General features: G+C 43.0%; 1 protein-coding gene and 1 pseudogene across 4 annotated transcripts in view; both read right to left on the reverse strand.

Annotated features, from left to right (window-relative positions):
• DAPK2 (death associated protein kinase 2) overlaps positions 1-25,444 on the reverse strand; it is a 128,647-nt gene that overhangs the window by 74,437 nt on the left and 28,766 nt on the right. The gene's annotated exons all lie outside the window — the stretch shown is intronic.
• LOC309624819 (heterogeneous nuclear ribonucleoprotein A1 pseudogene) lies at positions 20,668-24,725 on the reverse strand (annotated as a pseudogene). Its single transcript has one exon. The product of its transcript is annotated as a heterogeneous nuclear ribonucleoprotein A1 pseudogene (transcript).

Below are 25,444 nucleotides of genomic sequence, written 5' to 3' on the forward strand. Positions count from 1 at the left end.
CATCCTGGGCCCCTGGAGTCACTCATCTACTGCTAGGATGTGTGATCTCAGGAGTCAGATGACCTGGGATCAGTACCAACTCCCTCAAAATAGCTGTCATGTTTGGATAAGTCATAAACTCTCCCAGCCTCAGCTTCCTCTCTGTTAAATGAGGGTAATCCCTGCCTATGTGAGGCTACTGTGAGGCCCAAAGTTGATGATGAAAGTGAACACGCTTTGTAAACTGCAAAAAGCCACACAAACACAGGGACTGGGTATGAGCTCCATCGGTCGCACACATATACATAGGAGGCAGCTATTTAGTAAGAGTTGAGGGGACCTTTGCCCATTCCCACGTCATATCTCTAAAGTGTCATTCCTGGGACTTCCCGGCTGGCGCAGTGGTTAAAAATCCACCTGCCAATGCAGGGGACATGGGTTCGATCCCTGCTCTGGGAAGACCCCACATGCCACGGAGCAACTAAGCCCATGAGCCACAACTACCGAGCCTGCGCTCTAGAGCCCACGACCCACAACTACTGCACCCACATGCCACAACTACTGAAGCCCATGAGCCTAGAGCCCGTGCTCCGGAACAAGAGAAGCCACCGCAATGAGAAGCCCGTGCACCGCAACGAAGAGTAGCCCCTGCTGGCCACAACTAGAGAAAGCCCGTGTGCAGCAACGAAGATCCAACACAGTCAAAAATAAATTAAAAAAAAAAAATTAAAGGGTTTCCCTGGTGGCGCAGTGGTTAAGAATCCGCCTGCCAAGGTCCAGGAAGATCCCACATGCCGCGGAGCAACTAAGCCCACACGCCACAACTGCTGAGCGAGCCTGTGCTCTGGAGCCCACAAGGCACAACTACTGAAGCCCGTGCGCCCAGAGTCCATGCTCCGCAACAAGAGAAGCCACCGCAATGAGAAGCCCACGCACCACAACGAAGAGTAGCCCCCGCTCTCCGCAACTAGAGAAAGCCTACATGCAGCAACGAACACCCAATGCAGCCAAAAATAAATTAAAAAAAAAATAAATTATATTAAATTTAAAAAAATAAAAGACAAGGACTCTTTTTTAAAAACTATAGCCATAGTATTTATTGTGCTTTAAAAAAATAAAAATAATTCTTTAATATCATCATCTAGTTGGTGCTAATATTTCCCCTATTGTGTCATAAAGGTTGTTTACAGTTTGTTTCACCAAATCAAAATCCAAATAAGGCCCATACATTGCAATTGATTGATAATGTTTCTTAAGTCTGTTTTAATCTATAGGTTCCTCTCCTTCTCTCCCTCTCTCTCTTTTTCTCACAATTCATTTATTGAAAATAATAGAGAGATCTTTTGACCTAGAGCTTCCCAGAGGGGAGTTTGCTGATTGCGTCCCCCATAGTGTTGTTTAACATGTTCTGTTGTGCCCTGTATATCCTGTAAATATATAGTTGGATGGAGAGGCTTAATCAGATTCAAGTTTGAGTTTCTGGCAAAACTCCTCAGGTGGTGCTTCCATCAGGAGGTACACGCACTCTGGCTGCCTCTCTCTTGGTGATATTAGCAGCTTCTAATGATCAATGCCTAGATTCATTAATTCAATAGGGGGTTCTTTTTTTTTTTAAATTATCATCATCAAACATGACTTGCCTCATGCTGATACCTTTGCCTGGATGGGACAACTTTGTTTAGACCAGTAGAGTGTTGAGGATTTTGATCTCCTTAGTGGGAAACAGACTTTCCAAGCTGTTACTGCTGCATGTGCATGGGGTGGGGGGGGTGGGGGTCTCTGCTAGGCCTCACTAGAATCTGCTGCCTGGTTTGGCAGTGGGCTTTCTCACAGGCCCTGGGACCCACACGCAAGTGCACTGAGCACGTGCACAACCGCCTCCTGAGTCAGCCAGGGACATGACCCAAGGATCCCTGACTCTGAGAGTCGCCCCCTCCCTCCCACCCTCCAAGCAGCCACAGGTTGTTATTCGGCCTCACATTCCTGGCTTCAGGGCCCAAATCAGTGACGACTTCTCTTTCCTTCCTCATTTGAAACATTAATTCCATCTCCTCCCATAGCTCCTTTTAGATGAGCTCTTCAAAACCCTCTTACCTAATCCTCTAGCACTTAGGTGAGTAAGGAGAGAGACTAGCAGAGCCCCGCCCTCCAGGCTGGGAAACTGAGCCCAGAGAGCTCGGCTGGTCTACCTGCTGTCCTGCTCTGGCCCAAAGCCTGCACTTAAGGGTGCAAGATCTTGCCTTTCATGGGACAGACACATCTTCTAAGTCCAATACCCACCCCTGAGGGATCTTCCTACCTGTGGTGCTAGAGAAGCCAGGAGGCTCTGAACAAGGCAGGTATCCAGCCAGCTCATAGCAAATCATCCTGCCTAGATTTTAGCAGCAATTGCAAACATTTTGTTCTGTTCTCAGGCTATAGTGTATGAGGCCATATGTTTTGATCATGGGGTTTGTAAATACAGTCACCACAGATATTGGAAACAAGAACAGAAACATTATCCTCCCTTGACCTAAATCCTAGCTGCCGGCCCAGGAATACAAGTGCAGCTCAGGGAAGACGTGCAGGTGCTGGAGAAGATGGAGAAAGGGAAGCCTGGAACAACCCAGAAGGTGGGAGGACAGCTGTGTGCCCTCCCAAGACGGGAACGTGCGTGAACCAACGTGCCCAGAGTATCTCATGCTCGAGGCCAACAGAAAACACTGGGAGACAGGTGGCCAAGGTGGGGGAGGGAGGGGAAAAAAATAAGAAACCATCTAATCCACAAAAGAGGGAAATGAACACAAGCACTGGGTGCAGGAGTAGAACAAGACCCAACACACGTAAATCTCAGCCGCACGGGCAGAACCAGCCTGCCCAGCACTGCTCTGCTCGTGCCGTCTCCTGGCACCCCATCATGCCCACGAGGGCTTCAGGACCAACCTGCACCGAGTGGTCCCACTCCAGCACACCGGTCCCCCAGCTTCCCCAGGCCAGCCCTGGCCCCTCTGCTGCCACAGTGGCACCTGCCACCAAGGTCTGTCCCCACTTGAATCTGACACACGTAGCTTTTGCCTGTTTACCAAAAAATAGGCCAGAGTCAGAGAATCAGCCCTTGCCATCAGAGGACACAGCCCTCCAGGCTGACTGGTCAGACAGCAGGAGACACCAAAATAATCTCTCCTCCTATTATATCCTGGACTTTACAATATCTGTCAGCCCCTGTCTCCCCCCTGCCCAACTAAAGATGCACAGTTCCAGCACCTGTATCAGGACCCTCAAGAGAAGCCACAAGCTCCCCAGAGCATGACAGAGCCAACCACGGAAAGTTGTCTGAGATCCCCAGCACACAATAAAACTCGGCAAAGCTCGTGGAACTGTGGAAATAAAGGGAACTTCTCACCATCACCCTCACTTTACAGATGGGGAAGGCGAGGTCCAGCCAAGGGGATGGACCTGCCTGAGTCCTCTACTCTCCCGGGCAGTGACAGAGCCAGGGCCAGACAGGTTTCCTGACAGGCATCCCTGTTCTCTCTCCCCTCCCCTCCACCCCACCTCATGTTTCAGACAGCTCAGCCTTGGCGCCTACATGGCAGCTGGGAGAGAAGAGAGCCAAGTCCAGATTACATCAATCTCGCAGGGAGCCAAGAAGGAAGTGGCGACTATTCTTCCCTCCCGCCCACAGGTAGCCCAGCTCCAGAAAGCCACTGAATATGCAGGGAGGCTTGAACCTCACTCAGAAAAACCTCCACCAGCTACAGCGAGGGGGGAAAGTTACAAGACAGTAGTGGGCCCAACCTCACTTCACCATGCTCGTCCCCACACAACCCTTTCTGTATAAGATCCTCTCAGCCTGTAATCTGGCCCCCTCAGTTTCCAGTGCCCCTAAATCTTCCCTCCACTCTCCTATCACGGCAACCTGTCCCCTGCCAAAGATGTCCATCTCCTCCTACTCCAGCCAGGCTTTCCATCCTTGAAGGCCCCCTCCTCCAGGAAGCCTTCTCTGCCTCCTGAAGGGGCTGCCTCCTCTGATCTCCCAGCCCTGGAGTAAGTTAGCATCAGGAAGGAAGGCAAAGGTACCTTCCTAAAGGGTGTGGGCTTACTCAGCACGGGGTTTCTTCATAACTCAGGGGGGCAGCTCTCTGACAGTTCTCCCAGCAGTTACCTAATTTCTGTGGTTTGACTGTTACGATGAAAAAGGGACCAAGAGTCCTATATTTTGGCACATCAAACAACTTGGGGCATGCAACAGTGTTTGATAGATGTCAGTTAGCACTGCATATCAAGAACCACACAACGTAAGGGATTTCCCTGATGGCGCAGTGGCTAAGAATCCACCTGCCAATGCAGGGGACACAGGTTCGAGCCCTGGTCTGGGAAGATCCCACATGCCATGGAGCAACTAAGCCCGTGTGCCACAACTACTGAGCCTGCGCTCTAGAGCCGGTGCACCACAACTACTGAGACTGCGCACCACAACTATTGAAGCCTGCGCACCTAGAGCCCATGCTCCGCAACAAGAGAAGCCACCGCAGTGAGAAGCCCGCGCACCGCAACGAAGAGTATCCCCTGCTCGCCGCAACTAGAGAAAGCCTGCGCACAGCAACGAAGACCCAACGCAGCCAAAAATAAATAAATTAATTAATTAATTAATTTTTAAAATGTTTAAAGAACCACACAACCTAAATGTCCATCAACTGATACATGGATAAATAAAAGGTGCTATATCCATACAATGGAATATTATTTGGCGACTCAAAGGAATGAAGTAGATACATGTTACAACACAGAGCCTTGAAAACATTATGCTAAATGAAAGAAGCCAGTTGTAAAACACCACATAAATATAATTCCATTCATGTAAAATGACCAGAATAGGCAAACCCATAGAGACAAAATTCGCAAACTAGTGGTTACCTAGGGTTGGGGGGTGTTGGGGGAAACGGGGAATGACTGTTAGTGGGCATGGGGTTTCTTCTTGGCGGTAATGAAATGTTCTTAAATTGACGGTGGTGATGATGAACAACTCTGGGAATAGAGTAAAAGCCATTGAATTGTACACTATAAATGGATGAATTGCATGGTCAGTGAATTATATCTCTATGTAGAGAGGTAAAAAGAGAACCATAAATATACTCACTCACGTGCTTCTACTGGGTCATATCAACTGTGCCTAAATGTGTAGGTCCTTTATGGGCCCTGAGTCATATCTCAACACCCTGCACAGTCAGTATTATCACAGAGCAGAAAGTTGAGCCTCAGGGAGTTGAAGCCACACAGCTAACTAGCCACAGATCTGGAACTTAAAATCAGATTATTCTGAGTCCAAGTGCAGGGTTCTTTGGGAATGTAGCCAATGGAGAGACTTCAAAAGAGAGAGCACAGCTCCATAGACAAGGAAAAGCTGGAAACAAGCTAAAAATCTTCCACTAAGGAACTGGGTGGTAATTAGCTGTTCCGGTTGCAATGGAAGATGACACAAACATTAAGATGATAAACAGGAGAATCAGGTGGGACATGTTTATAAAATAATGATACGGGAACATACGCAGATGGTATACGTACAGTTTGATTACAGTTTTCATTTTGTTTAAACACACTTGTGTGGCCAAAAAATAGTAGAGAACACAGAGGCAAAAATGTGCTAGGATGATGAATAGTTAAGTGAAAACCTCCCTTTCAAAACTTCCTGTGTTGTTTAACAGTAGAAGAGAGAGACAGAGAAAATAAACACTCGAATGGACACCCCCAACCAGCGCAGCAGAACACTGTGTGAAATAAAATTCATATTTTATGGCAAGACAAGAAAACTTTAAGCATAAAAAATTTTCTCTGCCCTTTGGCCCCTCTCTCCCCTCTAGTGTGCAGTGTGTATCCGCATTATGCATTGACCAAACCTCCCCCATCAACAGGAATACCTGCTCAACCATAAAGAGCAACATTCTCCCAGCAACAAGACAACTCCTTAAAAGATAACGTTCCTTCTTGATCTTATAAGGGGCCACACTGACACTTAGATCTGGATTGTGTGAACTGTCAATAATACGTCATTGATGTACAGCTCTCTGTCTCAAAAAACTTATGTAACTGTATTTTGATTTCTAATGGGTGCAAGAGTTCTTAGAGCTTTCTGAGATGCTCTTCCCAGGTTATAATCCTCAATCTGGCTCAAGTAAAATTTTCCATTTCTTTCTTAGATCCACTGATTACTTTTTCATCAACAACTGTAATTATCCAATCAGGGGTGAACTGGGAGGGGGGTTGGTCAGCAGTTTCTACCACACGTCACTGGGCTACAGGGTCACCAAGAACATGACAGGCAACGGCGAGGAAAGGGCAGGAACCTCTTCTTAGTCTGCAAACGTAAGACCTCCTCTTTGTCAAAAGGAGCACAGGAAAGTCGGCCAGAATTTATTGTCACTCCTGATCTTTCCTTAGAAATGTTCTTCAAACGTATGGACACCAAGGGGGGAAAGCAGTGAGAGGTGGTGGTGGTGGTGGTGGTGGGATGAATTGGGAGATTGGAATTGACATATATACACTAATATGTATAAAATAGATAACTAATGAGAACCTGCTGGGGCATCCCTGGTGGCACAGTGGTTAAGAATCCACCTGCCAATGCAGGGGACATGGGTTCGAGCCCTGGTCCAGGAAGATCCCACATGCCGCGGAGCAACTAAGCCTGCGAGCCACAACTACTGAGCCCAAGTGCCACAACTACTGAAGCCTGCACACCTAGAGCCCATGCTCCGCAACAAGAGAAGCCACCGCAGTGAGAAGTCCACGCACCGCAACAAAGAGCAGCCCCTGCTCACCGCAACTAGAAGAAAGCCCGTGCGCAGCAACAAAAACTCAACGCAGCCAAAAATAAATAAATAGAATAAAATAAAATGAAACATTACGAAAAATTTTAAAAAAGGAACCTGCTGTATAAAAATAAGTAAAATAAAATTCAAAAAAAAAAAAAAGAAATGTTCTTTGTGTCCTGGACATGAGGCTTTCCTCTGTTTCCACCTCTGGTGCACACCTCCATCATAGCATTCAGCACATTTTACTGAAATTCTCTCTTTGTATATTCCTCTTCCTCACTAAACTGTGAGATCCTCCAGCAGAGCCTGTAATCACCCATCCTTGTACCCCCAGGTACCTAATACAATGCTGGACCCCCTGTAGGGCTGCAGTACATATTTTGTGAATGAAATTGACTAGACTCTCTTCATACCCACCCCCCTCTAGAGCTAGGCTTTTACAGATGAATACACTTAGCACAACCTCCTCGTCAGCATTCGTGCCCACAGTCCTCCACCTACATTCCCAGTCGACCCCACACATCCCCGAGTCCATCTTCCTGAAACACTTATATCATCACATTCTCTTCTGCTCAAGACCTGTCTTCCCTTCCCGTCAAGGCTGGGCGCCTTGGCCTGGTCCCAGGGCCCTTGTACTCTGGCTTCCCAGCAAGGACAACCCAACACACACATTCCCACCTCGGGGCTTCTCCTGTTTGCCCGTTTGCCTATTCTGAGATACCTTCTGCCTACTCAAATCCTACCTCTGCTTAAGTTCAAGTTCTAACTCCTCCTGGAAGCTTCCCTGACCATGCCAACCCCCAGGGATCCTCGCCTCTGAATGTGTCAGCTTACAAAGTTGAGTATACAAAAAGACAGTTATCTCTTTGTACCCTTTTCTTTCCAGTGTTCGTGCTTTTCTCACCCACAAACTAGATTAATCTTCTTAAGGGCAGGGCAATATCTTACACTTCATCAGTGTGACCCACCACACCCACTGTAAAACCGGCACATTGTAGAAGCTCAAGACTTACTGGTGGTTAGGTCTGAAAATCTGAAACACAGACGTGGTTAGTAATGACAAAACTGTTTTCCGAGTGGTACAGAGGCTGGTTCTAGGTGGGGCACAGTTGGGGCATAGGTAGGAGGGTCTGTAAAAGGGGGTTAGAAATGTAAATCTGTGCCACTGAAAATTAAGCTGAGTTCTCTTTAGCACCTAAAGGTATAGACCAGTGCTTTTCAAAGTATGCCCCCCAAACCAGCAGCATAAGCATCATCCGGGAACTTGTTAGAAATGCAAATTCTCAGGCCCTACCCCAGATTTCCTGAATCAAAACGCTGGGGATGGGGTCCAACATCTATGGTTTAACAAGCCCTCTAGGGGAACTCCAATATCCACTAACATTTGAGAATCACTAGCATAAACACACAAGAGTATTATCTTGGTATACCAGAAAGTTCCCTCCACCTTTAAGGACTGCCTATGGACATAATTTTTAACTCGTGTCTTCCTGTTTATTACTACTACTACTACTACTACTACTACTACTACTACTACTACTACTACCACCACCAAAATTAAAAAGTGTAGTTAGGAAAATTGGCAGAGTACTAAGCAGTTGACAACTGTTGTGTTATTAGTATTACTACTAGTACTAACAACAGTTATCAACTGCTTAGTACTCTCTGCTCATCTTCCTAACTACAGTTTTCAGGAGCCAGAGGTTGAGTGGAGGATAAAATCTATGAGTCATGGGGTACAGGCATTCTTGACCCTTTCAGTATGACAATGTTCCCCACTTGGCTCTCAGTCTTAAACCAGTGGTTTCTCATCACTCCTAACCACAGAGGCCACCTTCAGGCAAAGGCTCCGCCTGCCTGCCTTCTCAATCATCTTTATTTTCAGTTTGTACTTTAATCATTCTAATCTCCTACAGGAGGTCTCTAATATGTATAAAATAGATAACTAGTGAAAACCTGCTGTATAGCACAGGGAACTCCATTTCGCTGTACCGTAGAAACTAACACAACATTGTAAAACAACTATACCCCAGTTAAAAAAAAAAAGAAAAGAAAGTGTCCTCAGGATAAATGAGGCAGGTTGAAGTGGAAGAAACATAGGAGGAGGTCTGGTTCTAATTATAGCTTTGCACCCTCAGCTGTGTGACCATGAGCAGCTAGTCACCTCCCATCTGTGCACCCCCTTTTCCCTACCTGTAAAGTTAGAGAGTGAAGATGATCTCAAAAATTCCACCTACAAACATTCAAGTGTTTAGGAGAAAAATAACATTACAGCCTTATGGACACTTGAAGTCAGGGCTGTGGATGATGGAAGTATCCAGTGAGCACTGTCCAATGCAGTAGCCACTAGCCACATGTGAATCCTGAGCACTTGAAAGGTGGCTACCATGACTGAGCAACCTATTGTAACTTTATTTAATTTTAATTACTTTACATTTAAACTTAAGTAGTCCCACGTGGCCGCTGGCTACTGCATTGCACAGAGCAGCTCTAAGTGAATTCATGAAATGCAAGCCCTTTAGAACGAAGTGAAAAGAAAAACACTAACTTCATCTTCCAGCTTTAAAACGCTTGCATTTTTTTAAAATTTAATTTTTTTAATACAGCAGGTTCTTATTATTTATCTATTTTATACATATTAGTGCATATATGTCAATCCCCATCTCCCAATTCATCCCACCACCCCCCGGCTTTACCCCCTTGGTGTCCATACGTTTGTTCTCTACATCTGTGTCTCTATTTCTGCCTTGCAAACAGGTTCACCTGTACCATTTTTCTAGATTCCACATATATGCATTAATATACGATATTTGTTTTTCTCTTTCTGACTTACTTCACGTTGTATGACAATCTCTAGGTCCATCCACATCTCTAGAAATGACCCAATTTCGTTCCTTTTTATGGCTGAGTAATATTCCATTGTATATATGTACCACATCTTCTTTATCCATTCGTCTGTCAATGGACATTTAGGTTGCTTCCATGTCCTGGCTATTGTAAACAGTGCTGCAATGAACATTGGGGTGCATGTGTCTCTTTGAATTATGGTTTTCTCTGGGTATATGCCCAGGAGTGGGATTGCTGGGTCACATGGTAATTCTATCTTTAGTTTTTTAAAGCATCTCCATACTGTTCTCCATAGTGGCTGTATCAATTTACATTCCCACCAACAGTGCAAGAGGGTTCCCTTTTCTCCACACCATCTCCAGCATTTGTTGTTTTTAGATTTTTTGATGATGGATAGTCTGACTGGTGTCAGGTGATACCTCATTGTAGTCTTGATTTGCATTTCTCTAATAATTAGTGATGTTGAGCATCTTTTCATGTGCCTCTTGGTCATTTGTATGTCTTCCTTAGAGAAATGTCTATTTAGGTCTTCTGCCCATTTTTTGATTGGGTTGTTTGTAAAATGCTTTCATTTAAATGGCAGGAACTCTGAGCACTCCTTGAAGTAGTCCCAGGAAGCAGAGTCCCTCTTCCTGAGTCCTCATCCCAGCCTTGCTACCAGCCAGCTTTGTGGGGAGCTAGGACTCCCTTCATCAACCTTAGCTCAGTCTTACCTCTCTGTGCCCCAGTTCCTTCTGTAAAGTGCAAACCAGCCACTCTGACTTCCTCACGCAATTGTGAGGACACATGGCAAAGCTGTACCTCAAGGAACTTAAAAGTGCCAGCCTTTTTCACAGCAAAGGTAACCATCAACAAAACAAAAAGACAGCCTACGGAATGGGAGAAAATACTTGCAAATGATTTGACTGATAAGGAGTTAACATCCAAAATACATAAAAAGCTCATACAACTCTCTCTCTCTCTCTCTCTCTATACATATATATATATATATATATATATATATATACACCTATTAAAAATGGGCAAAAGGCCTGAATAGACATTTTTCAGTTGGCCAACAGGTAAATGAAAAGATGCTCAACACTGCTAATCACCAAAGAAATGCAAATCAAAGCCACAGTGAGATATCACCTCACACCTGTCAGAATGACTAGCATCAAAAAGTCTATAAATAACAAATGTTGGTGAGGATGTGGAGAAAAGGGAACGCTCATATACTGTTGGTGGGAATGTAAACTGGTGCGGCCACTATGGAGAACAGTATGGAGGGTCTTCAAAAAACTAAAAACAGAACTACAGATCCAGCAATTCTACTCCTAGGTATATATACAATGAAAACAGAAACACTAATTCGAAAAGTTACATGCACCCCAAAGTTCATAGCAGCGTTATTTATAATAGCCAATACATAGAAGCAACCTATGTGTCCGTTGACAGATGAACAGATAAAGAAGATGTGGTATATATATACAATGGAATATTACTCAGCCATAAAAAAGAATGAAATAATACCATTTGCAGCAACATGGATAGACCTAGAGATTATCATATTAATTGAAGTCAGACAGAGAAATACAAATATCATATGATATCACTTATATGTGGAATCTAAAAAAATGATACAAAGGAACTTATTTACAAAACAGAAAGAAACTTACAGACATAGAAAACAAATTTATGGTTACCAAAGGGGAAGGTGGGGAGGGATAAATTAGGAGTTTGGAATTAACAGATATACAAACTACTATATATAAAATAGATAAACAAGAAGGTTCTACTGCATAGCACAAGGAACTATATTCAGTATCCTGTAATAAACTATAATGGAAAAGAATTTGAAAAAGAATATATATATACACACACACATATATATAACTGAATCATTTTGCTGCACACCAGAAACTAACACAACATTGTAAGTCAACTATACTTCAATAAAATAAAATAAAATACAAAAAAAAATGAAATTTTGCCATTTGCAAAAACATGGATGGACTTGGAGGGTATTAATGCTTAGTGAAATAAGTCAGACAGAGAAAGACAAATATTGTATGCTATCACTTATATATGGAATCTAAAAAATAAAACAAACAAGTGAATATAACGAAACAGAAAGAGACTCACAGACATAGAGAACAAACTAGTGGTCACCACTGAGGAGAGGGAAGGGAGAAGGGATAAAATAGGAATAGGGGATTAAGAGGTACAAACTACTATGTATAAAAGAAATAAGCTACAAGAATATATTGTACAGCACAGGGAATATAGCCAATATTTATAATAACTTTAAATTGAGTATAATCTAAAAAATATTGAATCACTATGTTATACACCTGAAACTAATATAGTACTATAAATCAACTATACGTCAGTTAAGAAAGAAAAGTGTCAGCAAACACATGTTACTGTCATCACCCAGCACTGCTGTAGTGACCTTCCTGAAGCCTCAGTAAATGGTCCTTTAACCACTGGGAGGCTGAGGAGAGGGTACTGATACCGTGGTCGGGGGCAAGTGTAAGGGAGAAAGTTTCAGGCAGCCAAAAATTCAAACACTCATCAAACATTCGACAAAATATTCTACATGGCTTACGTGCATTCATTAAATGTGAATTCCACTTTCCAGAATTTATCTAACAATTATACTGGTATGAGTGTGGCACTGGAGTTTGTCTTTTTTACTGCAGAATCCTCAGTGTCTAGAACCATACTTGGCAGATAGAAGGTGAGTAAATGAGGTATGCAGATGTATATACAAGGATGCGCATTGTAGTAACAACCTCAATGTCACCGGTTAAACTCATTATGGTCCATCCATAGTTGGTCTATGCAGCTGTTAAAAGGAACATCTCACACACACACATACACACACACACACACGGATCTGGGAAAATGCACAAGATTAAAAAATCAAATTGCAGAACAACATCCTGATCCCATCTACATGTACAGTCTGATCCAATCTACATTTAAAAAAATACAGAACGTGCATATGTATGGCTGTGTATGCACAGACAGTTTCTGGAAGGATATATGGAAACTTAATAATGGTCCCTTCTGAGGCCTGGGGCTAGAAAGATTCAGGAGGATGGGGGAGGAAACTTTTCAGTGCACTATTTGATTTTTTTTTTTATCCACTAGTTTTCTTTTTCAACTATTAAAGTTAACCTGATCATGTCACCTGGCCGATAAATATATTCCCCAAGGAAATGAGAGGGCAGTGTTTACAGTGCAGTGTAATTGGGGAAAACAGGATATAAATTATATCTCCGGTGTCATCATAATGGCAAACAGACAAAAAGAAAGCACGGAAGCAAAACCATTTTTAGACCCTATAAGGCCTGAGGCCCCTGCCACCCCTACCCCCAGACGATCCACAAGGTGGCAACCAAATCACTGAGGAGCCAAATCACTTCCACGGCCAGAGTGCAGGAAGCAGTCACAGTGACACTGCAAACGTCCTGTGGAGTGAGACAGGTCCTACCCTTCATTCTGAGGGAATACAGAGTGGAGTGAGCCTGCCTTAACTCTGCCTCAGGGCTGAGACCTTGTTCTTCCTTGTTCTTCCTTACTGAGATTTTAGCCATTAAGTGAGTCTGCGTGATCTTGAAAGGCAGAAACTGGCAGCTTAAAGGACACTAGGTGCCTTTAAGACTTAGTAATTGGGAAGAAACGTGAAACCAGGCATAGGGCTTCCCAGCAGCTGAGATGTCTCTGATTTCCTTGCAGCAGCTCTATGGACGCACATCCCTTAAGAAAACAGAAGTGTCCGCTGGGAAAAGGGGCAAGAAAAAGTAAAGAACCTAAGGGCTGGAAGGCCTTGAGATAGCAGCTAGCCCAGCGCCTGCATAGCTAGGAAAGGAACTGAGGCCCAGATAAGGATGCATTCCTTCCAAAACAACTGCAGACCCAGGAAGGGGGGCGCTGTTGAGTGACCAGAGTTATAAGTTTCCTGGCGGCAACTGGGAAAGCAAGTTAGATTTGAGAAATTATCCATTCTGGAAAAATACAGTTGGCTGCACATGACATGGAAGCCACAGGAAACAAAGGTCCAGTCCCTGTAAGTGTTCCAACCTCACATGAATAAATCATGATACCATCGTGAGCGGGTAGAGATCTCCCGCCTCAGGACTAATTAGTCATTGGCACTTAACAAATCCCAACCTTCTTTGGGTGTGACTGGCAGCTTTGTCAGAAAGAAAGACCTTCCAGCCAGGGTTCTGAGCCGGAGGCTTGGCTGCCTGAGTCCTCCCTGGAGGTGCAGTGACTCCGGTCAAGTGTTCATTTACTTCATTTTCCTCTAACCAAGGGCTCCAAGATGGCCTTCCCGCATCCCAGAGCACCTGACCCTTGGGAAGTGGGGTTATCTTCAAGACTGCTTACAGAGAAAAGTGTGATCCATCCTGCAGCCTGGTGTTCTAGTACTACCTGAGGAGACAGCAGTGCTGCGGGCAGAGGTGGAGGAGTGAGTATCTCCGACCCTCCCTCAGGCATGGGGAAAAACTTCCTGCCGTATCACACACCATCCTTCAGAGACCTGAGGGCTGTTGGGACAATCATCCAATGTTCAACCTAAAAGGGAGCTTTGAGAGTACTTAACAGTCCAACACTCTGGTTTCCAGAGGAAGAAATGAAAACACAGGAAGTGAGTGACTTGTTCAAAGCCACCAGATAATTTAGGAACAAATCACCCCCTCCTGGGTTTTCATTTCTTCTTCTGGAAAACCCGTGTTGGATTATTAAATACTCTCGAAGGTCCCTTTCAGGTTGAACACTGTGTGATTGTCCCAATAGCTCTCAGGTCTCTGAAGGAGATTTCAGGTCCTGGGCAAGGCCAGGAGCCCAAAACACTTTCCTACGCCAGGTGAGCAGCCAATGGTATTTACCAATAGGTACTGAATATTTACCAAAGACCACAGGCAAGGTACCACGGGGGAGCTGACGTCTAACTGAAAAAACAGATCTGATCCCTCAGAAAAGTCAAACCATTAAATAAAAACAAGGACAGTTACAGAAAGATAGAGAAGATGAAAAGGCAGAGGGCTATGTACCAGATGAAGGAACAAGAAAAAAACCCCAGAAAAACAACTAAATGAAGTGGAGATAGGCAACCTTCCAGAAAAAGAATTCAGAATAATGATAGTGAAGATGATCCAGGACCTTGGAATAAGAATGGAGGCAAAGATTGAGAAGATGCAAGAAATGATTAACAAAGACCTAGAAGAATTAAAGAACAAACAAACAGAGATGACCAATACAATAACTGAAATGAAAACTACACTAGAAGGAATCAATAGCAGAATAACTGAGGCAGAAGAACGGATAAGTGACCTGGAAGACAGAATGATGGAATTCACTGCTGCGGAACAGACTAAAGAAAAAAGAATGAAAAGAAATGAAGACAGCCTAAGAGACCTCTGGGACAACATTAAATGCAACAACATTCGCATTATAGGGGTCCCAGAAGGAGAAGAGAGAGAGAAAGAACCAGAGAAAATATTTGAAGAGATTATAGTCGAAAACTTCCCTAACATGGGAAAGGAAATAGCCACCCAAGTCCAGGAAGCACAGAGAGTCCCATACAGAATAAACCCAAGGAGAAACACGCCGAGACACATAGTAATCAAAGTGGCAAAAATTAAAGACAAAGAAAAATTATTGAAAGCAGCAAGGGAAAAACGACAAATAACATACAAGGGAACTCCCATAAGGTTAACAGCTGATTTCTCAGCAGAAACTCTGCAAGCCAGAAGGGAGTGGCATGATATACTTAAAGTGATGAAAGGGAAGAACCTACAACCAAGATTACTCTACCCGGCAAGGATCTCATTTAGATTTGATGGAGAAATCAAAAGCTTTACAGACAAGCAAAAGCTAAGAGAATTCAGCACCACCAAACCAGCTCTACAACAAATGCTAAAGGAACTTCTCTAAGTGGGAAACACAAGAGAAGAAAAGGACCTACAAAAACAAACCCAAAACAATTAAGAAAATGGTCATAGGAACATACATATCGATAATTACCTTAAACGTGAATGGATTAAATGCCCCAACCAAAAGACATAGACTGGCTGAATGGATACAAAAACAAGACCCATATATATGCTGTCTACAAGAGACCCACTTTAGACCTAGGGACACATACAGACTGAAAGTGAGGGGATGGAAAAAGATATTCCATGCAAATGGAAATCAAAAGAAAGCTGGAGTAGCTATACTCATATCAGATAAAATAGACTTTAAAATAAAGAATGTTACAAGAGACAAGGAAGGACACTACATAATGATCCAGGGATCAATCCAAGAAGAAGATATAACAATTATAAATATATATGCACCCAACATAGGAGCACCTCAATACATAAGGCAACTGCTAACAGCTATAAAAGAGGAAATCGACAGTAACACAATAATAGTGGGGGACTTTAACACCTCACTTACACCAATGGACAGATCATCCAAAATGAAAATAAATAAGGAAACAGAAGCTTTAAATGACACAATAGACCAGATAGATTTAATTGATATATATAGGACATTCCATCCAAAAACAGCAGATTACACGTTCTTCTCAAGTGCACACGGAACATTCTCCAGGATAGATCACATCTTGGGTCACAAATCAAGCCTCAGTAAATTTAAGAAAATTGAAATCATATCAAGCATCTTTTCTGACCACAACGCTATGAGATTAGAAATGAATTACAGGGAAAAAAACGTAAAAAGGACAAACACATGGAGGCTAAACAATACGTTACTAAATAACCAAGAGATCACTGAAGAAATCAAAGAGGAAATCAAAAAATACCTAGAGACAAATGACAATGAAAACACGACAACCCAAAACCTATGGGATGCAGCAAAAGCGGTTCTAAGAGGGAAGTTTATAGCTATACAAGCCTACCTAAAGAAACAAGAAAAATCTCAAGTAAACAATCTAACCTTACACCTAAAGAAACTAGAGAAAGAAGAACAAACAAAACCCAAAGTTAGCAGAAGGAAAGAAATCATAAAGATCAGAGCAGAAATAAATGAAATAGAAACAAAGAAAACAATAGCAGAGATCAATAAAACTAAAAGTTGGTTCTTTGAGAAGATAAACAAAATTGATAAGCCATTAGCCAGACTCATCAAGAAAAAGAGGGAGAGGACTCAAATCAATAAAATCAGAAATGAAAAAGGAGAAGTTACAACAGACACCACAGAAATACAAAGCATCCTAAGAGACTACTACAAGCAACTTTATGCCAATAAAATGGACAACCTGGAAGAAATGGACAAATTCTTAGAAAGGTATAACCTTCCAAGACTGAACCAGGAAGAAACAGAAAATATGAACAGACCAATCACAAGTAATGAAATTGAAACTGTGATTAAAAATCTTCCAACAAACAAAAGTCCAGGACCAGATGGCTTCACAGGTGAATTCTATCAAACATTTAGAGAAGAGCTAACACCCATCCTTCTCAAACTCTTCCAAAAAATTGCAGAGGAAGGAACACTCCCAAACTCATTCTATGAGGCCACCATCACCCTGATACCAAAACCAGACAAAGACACTACAAAAAAAGAAAATTACAGACCAATATCACTGATGAATATAGATGCAAAAATCCTCAACAAAATACTAGCAAACAGAATCCAACAGCACATTAAAAGGATCATACACCATGATCAAGTGGGATTTATCCCAGGGATGCAAGGATTCTTCAATATACGCAAATCAATCAATGTGATACACCATATTAACAAATTGAAGAATAAAAACCATATGATCATCTCAATAGATGCAGAAAAAGCTTTTGACAAAATTCAACACCCATTTCTGATAAAAACTCTCCAGAAAGTGGGCATAGAGGGAACCTACCTCAACATAATAAAGGCCATATATGACAAACCCACAGCAAACATCATTCTCAATGGTGAAAAACTGAAAGCATTTCCTCTAAGATCAGGAACGAGACAAGGATGTCCACTCTCACCACTATTATTCAAAATAGTTTTGGAAGTCCTAGCCACGGCAATCAGAGAAGAAAAAGAAATAAAAGGAATACAAATTGGAAAAGAAGAAGTAAAACTGTCACTGTTTGCGGATGACATGATACTATACATAGAGAATCCTAAAACTGCCACCAGAAAACTGCTAGAGCTAATTAATGAATATGGTAAAGTTGCAGGATACAAAATTAATGCACAGAAATCTCTTGCATTCCTATACACTAATGATGAAAAATCTGAAAGAGAAATTATGGAAACACTCCCATTTACCATTGCAACAAAAAGAATAAAATACCTAGGAATAAACCTACCTAGGGAGACAAAAGACCTGTATGCAGAAAACTATAAGACACTGATGAAAGAAATTAAAGATGATTCCAACAGATGGAGAGATATACCATGTTCTTGGATTGGAAGAATCAACATTGTGAAAATGAGTATACTACCCAAAGCAATCTACAGATTCAATGCAATCCCTATCAAATTACCAATGGCATTTTTTACGGAGCTAGAACAAATCATCTTAAAATTTGTATGGAGACACAAAAGACCCCGAATAGGCAAAGCAGTCTTGAGGCAAAAAAATGGAGCTGGAGGAATCAGACTCCCTGACTTCAGACTATACTACAAAGCTACAGTAATCAAGACAATATGGTACTGGCACAAAAACAGAAACATAGATCAATGGAACAAGATAGAAAGCCCAGAGATTAACCCATGCACCTATGGTCAACTAATCTATGACAAAGGAGGCAAAGATATACAATGGAGAAAAGACAGTCTCTTCAATAAGTGGTGCTGGGAAAACTGGACAGCTACATGTAAAAGAATGAAATTAGAATACTCCCTAACACCATACACAAAAATAAACTCAAAATGGATTAGAGACCTAAATATAAGACTGGACACTATAAAACTCTTAGAGGAAAACATAGGAAGAACACTCTTTGACATAAATCACAGCAAGATCTTTTTTGATCCACCTCCTAGAGTAATGGAAATAAAAACAAAAATAAACAAGTGGGACCTACTGAAACTTAAAAGCTTTTGCACAGCAAAGGAAACCATAAACAAGACGAAAAGACAACCCTCAGAATGGGAGAAAATATTTGCAAATGAATCAACGGACAAAGGATTAATCTCCAAAATATATAAACAGCTCATTCAGCTCAATATCAAAGAAACAAACACCCCAATCCAAAAATGGGCAGAAGACCTAAATAGACATTTCTCCAAAGAAGACATACAGACGGCCACGAAGCACATGAAAAGATGCTCAACATCACTAATTATTAGAGAAATGCAAATCAAAACTACAATGAGGTATCACCTCACTCCTGTTAGAATGGGCATCATCAGAAAATCTACAAACAACAAATGCTGGAGAGGGTGTGGTGAAAAGGGAACCCTCTTGCACTGTTGGTGGGAATGTAAATTGATACAGCCACTATGGAGAACAATATGGAGGTTCCTTAAAAAACTAAAAATAGAATTACCATATGACCCAGCAATCCCACTACTGGGCATATACCCAGAGAAAACCGTAATTCAAAAAGACACATGCACCCGAATGTTCATTGCAGCACTATTTACAATAGCCAGGTCATGGAAGCAACCTAAATGCCCATCAACAGACGAATGGATAAAGAAGTTGTGGTACATATATACAATGGAATATTACTCAGCCCTAAAAAGGAACGAAATTGAGTCATTTGTTGAGACGTGGATGGATCTAGAGACTGTCATACAGAGTGAAGTAAGTCAGAAAGAGAAAAACAAATATCGTATATTAATGCATGTATGCGGAACCTAGAAAAATGGTACAGATGAGCCAGTTTGCAGGGCAGAAGTTGAGACACAGATGTAGAGAATGGACATATGGACACCAAGGGGGGAAAACTGCGGTGGGGTGGGGATGGTGGTGTGCTGAATTGGGCGATTGGGATTGACATGTATACACTGATGTGTATAAAACTGATGCCTAATAAGAACCTGCAGTATAAAAAAACAAACAAAACAACTAATACTAAACTTTCATTGGGTTATTTGTATGGAAATATGTTCATATAAATGTTTCAGACATTACATGAAATTTCTAAAAATCTTATATTTGTATTTGTATGGAAATATGTATGTAAATATGTTAATATAAATATTTCAGACATTACATGAAATTTCTAAAAATCTTATATTTGTATTTGTATGGAAATATGTATGGAAATATGTTAATATAAATGTTTCAGACATTACATGAAATTTCTAAAAATCTTATATTTGTACTTGTATGGAAATATGTATGGAAATATGTTAATATAAATGTTTCAGACATTACATGAAATTTCTAAAAATCTTATATGTTCTGGTATAATGTTATAAGTAATAATCCTAGTTATTACTTTAAAATGTATATCTCAGAAATAACTAATTTTCTTGTCAACTGCATTATTATGAACTTTCATCAAATCTTTAACCGTGGTCATTTTTAAGTCTTTTGTCATTTACAGACAGTTCTGGGTGTACTCTGATGATTTTGCAAATATGTTCCTATAAAAGGGTTTCATCTTCAAGAAATTTATGGAAAAGACTCTGACAAGTACAGGTTTCTGGTAACGGACTGTACTGCTGAACTGAATGAATAAGCATTTTCAGAACTCTAATGAAAAACTGATGAACTCATAAAAGTGCTAACAAAAGATCAAGATGAAAAAAAAAAATTAATTACATGGGACTGAGTGAACTGATGAGGATGAGTATAATTTTTGTGACTTTCTGTCTGAATTTAAAAAAAAAAAAAAATCCCACAAGGACTCAGAGGCAAAGAATATACAAATCAATTTTCACTGCAAAGTAAAGGAGCTGTTACAGTGGAGGATTACTGGACTGAATGTCAATATTATGACATAGTATGAGTGTGTTTCATGTTTCGTAATTGCAGTCATTGTTGCTTTTGTTGTGGTCACCCATGTACAATGCTTGGTGTCAGTCGATTTATCTCTTGTAAAAATAAAATACAGTGTGTGTGTGTGAAAAAAATAAATAAATAAATAAATAAATAAAAACAAGATGTGCCACCTTTGAGGGAGGAGAGAGAAATTACCAGACAAGCAAGGGCATGGAGAAAGGAAGCGTCCTAAGAGGAGGTGGGCAGGAAAGTATGAGGCGATGTGGGCAGAAGAGCAGAGCAGGTCCCTGCAGGGTGGTGAGGTGGCAGGAGGGGGCACCACATGGTCAGGGACCTGTGCCAGCTGCGGTCTGGCAGGAGACCACAGCCTGGCTGACCCATGGGGCCCTGCCCTGCCAAGGACACCCTCTCGCCTGCCTATGTCATGCAGGACAAGGACAGCACGTCCCAGGTGGGAATTACCGCTCCGAAGTTCAAAAGCAGCTAACCCCAGGGCTCTATGAGCTCTTTTTTTTTTTTTCCAAGTTAAATGCATTTTATCTTTAAAAAGTCCATTCACAAAATTGAATGATTAATTCAAGCTGCACAGCAGCTAATGACTACTGCATGGCAGTGAAAATGAAGTGCACGGTAGCTCAGATAAAGGTCCTCATAAGGATGCTCCTTTTAGCCATGAGCTTGAACTGGAATTTTGTTTTTTAAGAGTTGATAAGCCTGTAGTAGCACACTACTCCCTGGCAGTAATCAAACCCTTCTGCCACTGCCATAGCTACTGCTGCTGCTGGAACCACCATTGCCACCTTGGTTTCGGGGTTTGGCAAAGTATGGGCCTCCACCACCATAGGGGCCAGAACTTCTGCCTCCAAAGTTTCCTCCTTTCATGGGTCCAAAATTTGAAGATTGATTGTTGTAACTGCCACCACTTCAAGTGTAGCTTCCACCACTTCCAAAATTGCTTCCATCATTACCAAATCCATTATAGCCATCCCCACTGCCACCATAGCCACCACCACCATGGCTGCCACCAAAGCCACCTCGACCACTGAAGTCTCCTCCACGACCAAAGCTGTCACTCCCACCAAAACCACCTCCGTGACCACCACCAAAGTTTCCAGAACCACTTCGACCTCTTTGGCTGGATGAAGCACTAGCCATCTCTTGCTGAGATAGGGCTTTCCTTACTTCACAGTTGTGGCCATTCACAGTGTGGTATTTCAGAATGACAATCTTGTCTACAGAGTCATGGTCATCAAAGGTTACGAAAGCAAAGCCTCTCTTTTTGCCACTGCCTCGGTCAGTCATGATTTCAATCACTTCAATTTTCCCGTACTGTTCAAAATAATCTCTTAGGTGATGTTCTTCAGTGTCTCCTTTAATGCCACCAACAAAAATCTTTTTCACAGTTAAGTGGGCACCAGGTCTTTGAGAATCTTCTCTTGAGACGGCCCTCTTTGGTTCTACAACTCTCCCATCCGCCTTGTGTGGCCCTGCATTCATGGCCACATCCACCTCCTCCACAGTGGCATACGTGACAAACCCGAAGCCTCTGGAGCGCTTGGTGTTTGGATCCCTCGTTACCACACAATCTGTGAGCGCTCCCCACTGCTCAGAATAGCTCCTCAGACTCTCATCGGTTGTTTCAAAGCTCAAACCTCCGAAGAAGAGCTTCCGCAGCTGTTCGGGCTCTTTGGGTGACTCTGACTTAGACATGACGGCAGTGGAGGTGGGGGAGACGTCAATGATGCTTACTCAGCGGCGTCCATGGGCAGAAAGGCTCTATGAGCTCTTAATACGGGGTCCTCCCACTGCTGGTCCACGGGGGACCAAGACCCACTTGACCATAAGGCTCAGGGGGCTGCTTGAGGAGGAATGGCAGCTGCATTGGCACAGGGCCCAGCCTTCAGTGATGGCACTGACCCCAGAGGTCTCAGGCAGCTCCAGGAGGAAAAAGGGGTGGCAGGTGTCACAGGTCAAAGAGTGGCCCCTCAAAAAAGATATGTCCATGTCCTAATCCCCAGAACCTGTGAATGTGACCTTCTGTGGAAAAGGGGTCTTTGGGGATGTCATGTACTTAGGATCTTGAGATGAGATCACCCTGGATTACCTGAGAGGGCCCTAAATCCAATAACAGTTTTCCTTATAAGAATGAGGCAAAGGGGGCTTCCCTGGTGGTGCAATGGTTAAGAATCCACCTGCCAATGCAGGGGACATGGGTTCAAGCCCTGGTCTGGGAAGATCCCACATGCCGCGAAGCAACTAAGCCCATGCGCCACAACTACTGAGCCTGCGCTCTAGAGCCCGTGAACCACAACTACCGAAGCCCATGCACCTAGAGCCCTTGCTCTGCAACAAGAGAAGCCACTGCAATGAGAAGCCTGCGTGTAGCAACGAAGACCCAAAACAGCCAAAAATAAATAAATTAATTAATTTAATTAATTAAAAAAAAAGAATGAGGCAGAGGGAGATTAGACAGAAGAGGAGGACACACAGAGGCACACGGGGGAGAAGGGGATGTGAAGACAGAGGGAGAGACTGGAGTGATGCATCTACAAGCCAAGGAATGCCAAGGACAAGCAGGAACCACCAGAATCTAGGTGAGAGGCAAGGAACCCATCCTCCCTCACAGCCTCCAGAAGGAACCAACTCTATCAACACCTTGATTTCAGACTTTTGGTCTCCACATCTGTGAGAGAATATATGTCTGTTGTTTTAAATCACCTGGTTTGAGGTAATTTATTATGGCAGCCCTGGGAAATTAATACAGTAGGGAAGAGGGATGGGGAAGCAGGCTGGCGGTTTCAGGAGTTCTGGGAAAAGATGTCACTCATCTTTGTGTAACAGGGTCGTAAGACCTGTGGCAGTGGGACCTTCCCAGCAGTGTATCCGAGGGGGACAAAACAACCTCTGGCTTCTGAGGACTTCAAGCCAGCTGGATGGAGGAGCCATGAAGAGGATGCCTACCCCACCTTGCCCCGTCCTGCTCTCCCATCAGGCACAGCTGCCACCAGCGGGGCTCACACCCTCTTAAAGATTCTCTACCCAGAGCTGTGGTCCTGTCTGCCCACCCAAGGCCCCTCCACACCTCACCCTCTTTATCCATGAGTTTCCCAAAAGTAACAGGCACCATCCTTCTCCAGCAAGTTTCTCACAGCTCATTTTCATAGAGAGGCAGAGTAGTTCAGGGGAAAGTGTGCTGGCTTTGGAGTCAAACAGACCTGACTTTTAATCCCAGGGTGACTTGGGATAAAGTCATTGACCTCTCTGAGTCTCAGTTTTCCCATCTGTAAAGTGGGGTAACTAGGACAATTAGAAATAGTGCAGGTAAAATGCCTATGATCTGCTACACAACAGGAGCACAATAAATGATAGCAATTGTCATCACCATTATTTACACGACTAACAGAGTTTTTCTGGAACATTGGCCTGAGCCTGCCTTGTTCTCATTGCTGTGGTGGATACAAAGAGATCTACAACCTGGGGGCTGTCCTCCAGGGCCCTCACTCAGCAGAGAGTTGCTGAGTACCTGCTGTGTTCCCCCTTCTTACTCGCCTTCATATCCTTCCTTCACCAGTCACTAGCTGTGACCTCAGTCCCCTATGTACCTCCCATAGGGATGCAATACATATTTGTTTTGTGAATAAGGAATAAATGGTGTTGAGTGAGTCACCCAACCTCTTGAAATGTCAGTTTTCTCATCTGTAAAATGGGGCTAACAGCAGCTACGCACCCTGCTGCCTCACAGGGCAACTGTACAGACCAAATAGAAACAGCAGCCATAGAAGGCCACAGGGGCAAAGCCTACACAAAGCCCCAAATTGCACCTTGAAGGTTGTCTCATCTTCTACAGAGTCTGGCTCTGCTGCGCCCGGGACAGTCTTGGGTTGCTTGCATCTCCCTGTGCCCAGGGAGCCTGCATTCCAGCACAATGGCAGGTCCACATCATAAACTGGATGCAAACCTCCCTGCCTTTCCTGGTCTGGAGTCAGAAAACCTTGGTTCAACTTCTGATGCTGCCTCTTCCTAGCTGTGTGACCAGGTCACTTAACGTCTCTGAGCCCTCATTTTCTCTTCTGTAAAATAGAGTTAATTGTCCCTGCCTATCTAGAAATGTAGCCACAAGAATTGAATGAGATAATGTATGTGAATGTTCTTCATAAACTGTAAAGTTCTATACAAATGTAGGTGATTATTACAATTATCATTATTATGTCAAAAAACAGATACTCACATTGGTGTGAGCCTCAGAGAAACCCAGACTCCTGGGCCAGAAGGAGAATACAGATGCCACTGCTCTTTTCAATTTTGGTAACTTTGAAGCCTTCTCCATCAAATTTCAAAATCCTATATGGTTTTGCCAGGAAACCAAATATGTTCTAGCCACAACTCTGGAGAACCACAAGATAAGCCATTTCCATAACGGGTGCTGCTGGGCTTCTTCAATCAACTCAGCTGCTTGGGCCAAAAACATAGTTTTTTAAAAACACCACATACCGCAATTCAGCCCCTCCCCCAAAACTCACATCCTTTCTCCTAAGAAAACAAAATAAGTGGAAACCAACTTTAACCCATGAACTCCAACTCTGAGGCATTCATTCTCAGAAGGCAAGTCTTCCCTGGTGAAGGGGGCAGACGAAGCATTCTCCAGGTAGATTACAGTAGCGAGATTTCCAGAGGAGCTGGGCGAGGAAGTGAGGCTCTTGGCCAGTCCCAAGGGCTGTGAGGACAGGATCTTTGGGCCCAAAGAGGCGATTGGTCAGACTCAGAAATTAGCTCTAGCAAGCCAGCTAAAAGGTTAAACCACCATGAGACTCTTTTACTGGTTGTTTTAATTAACCAGGTACAAAGTAGGCCTACAGACCAATTTCTCCTCCTCCACAGGCCCTGACTGTGCAGCCCCAAACTCCAACTGCCCCCCAACAAATGACCTCCC

This window comes from Balaenoptera borealis (genome assembly GCF_965194805.1).
Source record: "Balaenoptera borealis genome assembly, chromosome: 3".
NCBI classification, from domain to species: Eukaryota; Metazoa; Chordata; class Mammalia; order Artiodactyla; family Balaenopteridae; genus Balaenoptera; species Balaenoptera borealis.